We start from the raw sequence: 7,900 nt of genomic DNA on the forward strand, positions 1-7,900 counted from the left end.
CTTGAGGGTTTTGGACATTTTGGCTTTTGTATGAGAGATTTGGATGGAATTTGGTGTTTTCATTGTAAAAATTTGAATAAGGGGTACCGCTTTTGTAAGCTTGGAAAGCATTGACTTGCTCGGTTGTTCCCCTACATTCACTTTGATCATGACCCAAAGTTCCACAATTCTCACATATCCCATTTGGGATTGATGAGGATGCCGTCATGGCATTGACATGATGTTTTGATTTTGAGTTTTCCTCAAGTCTAGCCATAGCTTGTTCAAACTTCAAGTTGATAGTGTCAATGTGAGCACTAAGTTGAGCACCCAATTGAGTAACGGTGTCCACTTCATACTTTCCTCTAGTAGCCTTGCGAGGCCTACTATATTGCGAATTATGGACCGCCATTTCCTCAATCTTGTTCCATGTTTAATTGTCATCAACTTCGGTGAACATTCCATTTGATCCCATATTGAGAATGTTCCTTGAATCTTCATATAAACCATTCCAAAATTGTTGCACTAAAAACCATTCGCTAAGTCCATGGTGAGGACATGAGCGACAAACACCTTTGAACCGCTCCCAAGCTTCATACAAAGATTCTTCATCCCTTTGTTTAAAACTCGTGATTTGAGCTCTTAGCATATTGGTCTTTTCCGGTGGGTAGAATTTTTTGTAGAAAGCGAGAGCTAACTTCTTCCAAGAATCTATTCCAAGGGTGGCCTTATCAAGGCCCTTCAACCATTGCTTTGCGGTTCCGATTAACGAAAAAGGAAATAAGACCCATCTAATTTGGTCTTGAGTCACGCCCGTTTGAGAGATAGCATCACAATAATCGCAAAAGGTTTCCATATGAGAATGAGGGTCCTCACTTGGCATGCCCCCGAATTGGCTCCTCTCAACTAGTTGGATGAAGGCGGACTTGGCAATAAAATTTCCGGTAAGATGTTGTGGGGTAGGAGTACCGTTTGGTAGATTCTCCTCGGTGGGTGTAGAGTGGGACGAAAATTTAGGCATTGTAGGTGGATTTTGTGTGGTATTGTTTAATGGGTTCTCTTCTCCTTCTATTGCGAAAGGATTAACAAACTCACTAGTGGGTTGAACAACTTCACCAACACCTCCCAAATTCCTCCTAACAAGTCTCCTATTATTCGTCAAGGTTCTTTCGATTTCACGGTCAAAAGGTAACAAATCTCTTTGTAACCTTCTAGACATGCAAAATATCAAACAACTAGAAAACAATTAGAACAAACCTTGAGGAGTTTTACTTCCCCAAGGTGAAAAAGACACAACTAAAAATAACAAAAGAAATCTAAAATCAATTAAACACCGTCCCCGGCAACGGCGCCATTTTTGATCGGAGCCATTTAGTTCACAAATTAAGCAATTGTGGTCGTTGGTCAATGGTCGATACAAAACACAATTTATACTTCACAAACAACTCTACAAATTAGTAAAGAGGCAAGTAAAGGTCGGATCCCAAGGGACGGGTATTGAAAACGAAGATTTCTATTGCTACTAGTGGTGTCTAGGGGTGTCACAAGTTGGGTTGATGTAGAAGGTTACTAAACTAAAATAGCAATGAAAATAAACTAACAAGGTAAATGGAATAAGGGTGTAAACAATTGATTAAAAGCACTAGGGTGTCATGGGTTCATAGGGGATTCATGGGATATGATCATACAAACATGTTCTCAATTTATAAGCAAGCAATTATTGTTGTGATGGATTGAGTTGGGTTATATCTTACAATCCTAGGAAAGTTTGGGTCCGGAGCCGAATCACATAGATTGTACAACACCTACAAGTCGACTTAATCTTTCCTACTTAACACATGCATGATCTAACGAGACTCGAGTTGGGTTATGTCTTACAAGTCAAGTTGAAGAGATAGTAGATGATAATAAATGCAAGGATTCATAGGCTTAGCATTTCATCAAACATAACATGTGCATGTATTAAGATCAAAACAAGCAAGCAAATAAGATATGAAAGCATATTGATTTAAGCATGAATCATCCCCATGTTGGTTTCCCTTAATCACCCATTAAACCCTAGCTAAGAGACTACTCACTCATTATCATATTGATCATGCTAGAAAGGTTGTCAATCATACTAACATAATGAAACATGATGAATAAATGAAAGTAATTAGCAATAATTAAAAAGGGATTAAGAGATTATACCTACTAATGATTCCAATAATAAAGCAAGAATAATAGAAGTACTTGAATCCTAGATTGAGAGGTTGTCAATCTCCCAATAATAACCCAAATGATCTTCAATTACCCAAAATAAAGTAAGAACAAGAGAGAGATTAAGGAACTAAAACTTGGATTAAAACTTGATTAATATTTGATTACAATATTGAAGAGAGATTTGATTGATATTAACTACTCTAATTATTGATAAGAAGAACATGCTCCTCTAATTAGACTAATGGGGTATTTATAGTGAAAATTAGGAAGGATGCATTAGGGTTAACTAAGGGCTAAACTAGTAATTACACTTTTTAAGTTGAGCAAGGAGACTCCGGTATTCAATGAGAGAAGGGCGTCTCCATTTTGTAACTTGAAGGACGAAACCATGTCTTTGATCGTGATCCGAGCGGATGGAGGTCGAGACGGACGGATGAGGCATGGACGATCCGAGCGGATCAAGGCAGAAGACGCTCGGATTGGGCCTGGGGATCCGAGCGGATCTGGTAAGGACGCTCGGATTGAGTTGGCGGACGGACGGATCATGGATGATCCGTTCGGATTCTTCTACAGCGTCATTCCTTCTTCTTTTCTTTCCTTTTCGTCATAGAATCCTTGGGGATTTCCTTGGGGACTCAAGGATCCTTTCTCAACATTGATCTTCTACTTAGCTATGTACAAAGGCCTTCTAGTCTTGTCTCTCCTTGATGCTTGGTCATTGAATACGATCCATTTAGCCTCGTTTTGCCATGAAAATGCAAGATTCTTACTCCTTTCCTACCAAGGGATCAAAATCTCAAAGAATATGCAAAACAAAGATCTAAAGATAAGAAATGACCCAAATAGGCACTAAAAAGCATAGAAACAATGGTAATTCGGGGGCTAAATATGCGCCAATTATGGTCGCATCATGTACTCACCCTGACAGTAATAAAAATACTACTACTAAAGAAGCAGTAATGATGCTAACACAGGAGTTGTAGGTTCCTCGCTTACTAGCAAAGAAGTCGAATATACAGCAAAGTCCATGGGGGACCCTGAAAACTCATTTCGAAATGACTAATAGAGTGCAATTAAAATCTGAGCAAAATATGAGTGTTCCGTTTTTTTTTTGTTACAAAAATGTAGCTGCGGAACTAAAATTTCACTATGCACAGTCATTAAAGGTGAGCTCAAATAAAGCACAAAGTATCTAGGGCTCTAGTAAATAGTTCGTTTATGCAAGCTTACTAATTAAAAAAAGTGACCGTTAGCCAAGGGCATTAAAGTTTAGGAACGGTGACTAACAGAGTAACAACTAATCCTTGCTATACAACCCACAAAATCATAGAAAGCCACAACACCAGAAAGCGACCACAGCAGACAAGCAATCAATACCGGAATATTGCATAAACTAATATTAATATACCTTACACACTGGACACATGTATTGTTGGAGTATGTGTCCTCGACAATAATGCGATCACAGTAGTAAAACTCATTAAAAGAATACATAAAGGGATGATTCAATTTTATACATCAACTGATCAACATTAATCGGTAATGATTGGCTGACTAGAGTTTGACATTACTATCGTTTGACGGTGGTGATCAGTTGATCCCTTAAGGTCACACCTAAAGGACAATTCCTTTAAAAGATAAAATTAATTAATTGTATAATGATACAGATTGATTAATTCCTTAAAATAGAACAATTCACGAATGTGAGTAAGAATATGAATCTTATTGTAATTCGATTAAATAAGATTCGTTTTAGTAATTAAGATGTTATATTACTAAAATTTTGTTTATGAAACAATTAAATTAAGAATGAACAGTTAATTATAATTACAATATGTTGTAGATTATATTAACATGGACCATTTTATTTACATATAATTGGGAATTACTAGTCAATTACTGTATATAATTAAATTAATATATGTATTGATATTTAATTGTTAAATATGCATTAATATTATTAATAACATGTTATATGTCACATGTCACACCTTATATGACAAAATAGCAAAATTTAAAGGAATATAATGGAGTCCATTTTATCTAATGGACAGGTTTTTAGAGGAGATTTGGAGGGTGAATTGTTAAATTGTTTAATTGAGTGGAATACATAATGATTACTATTATGGTCTATTCTACACTCTAACAAGTTTTGATTAGGACTATTGCAAGAGCAATTTCTGCATGCATTGGCTCTCTAATCCTCTCCCCTCCCAACCGGTTTTTCCCCTCTTAAAATAAGAATTGTTCTTATTTTTCATTATTCATTCTTACACAATATCATTTTCTTACTCTTCTCTCTTCTTCTCTCTAAAATAAAGTTTTAGAAAAGAAAATTAAATTGTTCAAAAATCGTATATTTAGATTACTAAAAGTAGTAATAGAAATAATAATAAGATTAATTTTAAGGTCACTAATTATATATATCTAGTTAATATATTAATTAGTATTAAGGGTTGTCTTTGTGCAATTAAAAGGAGGTTCTTACATTATTGAGATAAGGAGGATCATCCAATTATTTAAACTCAAGAAAAAGTAAGAAAGGAGTTCTTACTTGTGCCCTTAAACCGATTTCATCTGTGTAAGAAGCATTCTTCTTGTCTTTGTTTTATATTTTGTTATGCATGCATAAGATCATCACATTTAATTAATGAGTAATTAGATATAAAATTAAAGGATTTTATTTTGACGATTAATGAATCCTTTCAAGTGGTATCAAGAGCTATGGTTGTTGCATGCATAATCGGCTTAGTTTTTCCGACTAAATTAAAACTCAAAATTTGTGATTTATATGATTAAGCCACGAAATTATTTTCCATGTCATATATTATGGTCCTAAAATGAATTTAGGTCATTTTGATGATTTATGGTATTTTTTAGCTCATTTTAATGATTTTTAGTAATTTTATTACATTTTATTGATTAAAATGGTGTTTAAAATGCTAAAAATAGTTAAACTTTGTCTCTAACCTTGAATTGTTTATATGACCTCACATGCATATTTTACTTAGTTTATGTAAAATTTCGTATAAATTTGATTTATTTTGCATGATTTATAATTTTTATGAGATAAACATGACATAAATGGAGGTAAAATGGTTAAAATTAGTTAAACTTCGAAATAGGCCATAAAATTTTAATATGTTGTCACATGCACTTTTACACATTGTGTGTAAAAGTTTAGATCAACTTGATTCGTTTTGCATGATTTATGAATTTTTAGGTGTAAAAATGATATAAATAGTGACTATTTTAGCAAAAATAACTAAAAGAAATTACATGGTATGAGAAAATTATTTTAGGTTGAATTTTTATCCCAAATATCATATCTAAATTTGAAACATTGATTAGATTAATCTTCATATGCTTTAGATATTTTATTAGATAAAACCGATAAATTGCAACTATATTTTTGCGAAATAAATTCGAAAATTTTAATCTAGATTTTTGCCATTATGAGTGTCATGGAATTTTACAGAATATTCAAAAATTTAAAATTCAAATTTTAAAATTATTGTAATTAAATTTGGATTTATTTCATAAAATGTTATGATATTAAGGTCAAAAATGAGCATAAATGATAAATCAAGTTGAATTATTGTCAAAAATTGAGTGATGACTAATTTTTGAGTTTTAAAAGGTTAGGATAATTAAGTTGGACTAAAATTAGATTTTAGTAATATTTTGTGTAATTTTAATAAGTTAAAATTGCGAATATCCATAAAACCGATTTATATTTATGATATAGGTTTAAATAGGGCGATTTGGCACATAATTGTCATGTTAGACACATACTATATTGCTGCATTTTCCATTGATGAATGTCATATTTCTTTTATATAATTTTGAATTATGTAATTTTATCTTAGTATGGCCTTAGTTTAATCGATATTACCCGTAATGTAAGGGAATATTGATTCGGTTGTAATTTAATGTGAACTCGTATCACTTTTATTTTATTTCAATAGATTTCTTTTAACAAATGTACAATAGAAAGTACAATGTACATTTTGTTATTTAATTATTTGTAATCCCGGAGTTTCCTAAAAATGGTGCCATTCGGAAAGGAGTTCCGATCAAGACGGTGTTTTTCAAGGGACCAAAGGAGTTGGTTTCCGAATATTTAATAGAGTATAAGATTTTATATTTTAGGAAAGGCCATACTAGAAAATTTATTTTTCTTTATTTGCTTGCTTTATATGTTTGCATTCATTGTCAAATCGCCATAACTACATATGCATATTTTATCGTCTTATCGACTATTATCAATTATAATTATCGAGTATTCATCGACTTAGTTCACTTAAAGATGATAGATAATAAATCGACAAGACCTCTCACATATTTAAAATTGAGATTAGCCTTACCAAATAGTAGGACTCATGAATCCTGATACCCGTCGTTGTGAGTACCAAAGATAAAATTTATAATCTCCTATTAAGACTAACCTAGGCTAGTGGTAACAGGGTCGAACCACAAGGAGGCACTTGTAAACTTTAGTTGATCTATGTTCAGTCCGAGGTAACTATTATGGGGATTAATTTGAATTGGTCTATAGCTAATAACAATAGAAAGGAAATAAACTAAAAATACGATTTAAACAGATAAAAGAAGGGTACTAGGATGGTCGGGTCATTATAGCTTCGGCGGCAGCAAACTAAGTCGGTCTGAATCAATCACAGGTAAGGCGGGAAATAAGAGGTCCTCTCGGTCCACTCCTAACATATAGCATCTCTCGATCTCGCTAGAGGTCCCTAATGTCACTAATACTGACTTTCGTCTTGAAAAGTGACTAATGGTCTAAACTATACCTATCTTTCGATCTTAGCACAATTTAGTCGATTTAATTGACGGTCAAATAACCTTCCCTATCTTTCGATCTAATGGGTCGGTCACAAAATAGGTATTTAACTGGTCGCATGCATTCGATTTGCTAAATACAAGATTAAGAACAATTAAAACGAAGGATAACCTTACAAGGTCAGTCGATCGACCACCAAGAGATCGATCGATCGACCGACACGCTGGTTGATCGTGTTCAATCTAGTGCCGCCTATGCTACAATTCCCCTACATCCTAGCACTATAGATTTAGCTACTCATGATGAAGGTAAAAACAATAATACAACTAAGACAATAGGGTACTGAATTCATGATTTGAAATAGATAGCAAATAACAATAACAATAATTGGCCTTGGGCACTAATCTAGCAATTCTAATACTAATGACGAAAAGCGAAACAATAAATGGAATTAGGGCAGAATGAATACCGAGAATTTCAGAGGAAGGATCAAGAACAAAGGCAGAATTCCAATGCTAAAATCGATATCCCAAACCCTAGCTATTCGAAACAAAACTAAAACTCAAAGCACTGTATTGTGATGTAAAACTTAGATAAAAACTTCATTCCAAACTTGATGTTCTCTGTTACGTTATATAGCAATCAACGCAACAACTTATTTCCTAAACCTAGACTTCACGGGCTTCAAGATTCATGGTCATCTAATTCTCGTCTGAAATAGAAATCCAGTCGATCGACTGAAAAGGCTGGTCGATCGATCGCTGCTCCTCAAGAACAAAGAGCTTCGGAACGAGCATTGGTCGATCGACTGACAAGGCTGGTCGATCGACTAGCTGAGCTGCTACTTGACTTCTTTTAACCCGTGGACTTGTCTTTTTGGGCCTTGGATCGCGCACCAAGCTCGTTCCTTAAGCAATT

At 33.9% G+C, this 7,900-nt stretch overlaps 1 non-coding gene across 1 annotated transcript; it reads left to right on the plus strand.

Annotated features, from left to right (window-relative positions):
• Positions 1-521: 521 nt before the first annotated feature.
• On the plus strand, positions 522-628 carry LOC141640071 (small nucleolar RNA R71). The gene has a single exon (XR_012542817.1). It is a non-coding gene; the product is annotated as a small nucleolar RNA R71 (small nucleolar RNA).
• The last annotated feature ends 7,272 nt before the right edge of the window (positions 629-7,900 follow it).

This window comes from Silene latifolia, unplaced genomic scaffold (genome assembly GCF_048544455.1).
Source record: "Silene latifolia isolate original U9 population unplaced genomic scaffold, ASM4854445v1 scaffold_70, whole genome shotgun sequence".
NCBI classification, from domain to species: domain Eukaryota; kingdom Viridiplantae; phylum Streptophyta; class Magnoliopsida; order Caryophyllales; family Caryophyllaceae; genus Silene; species Silene latifolia.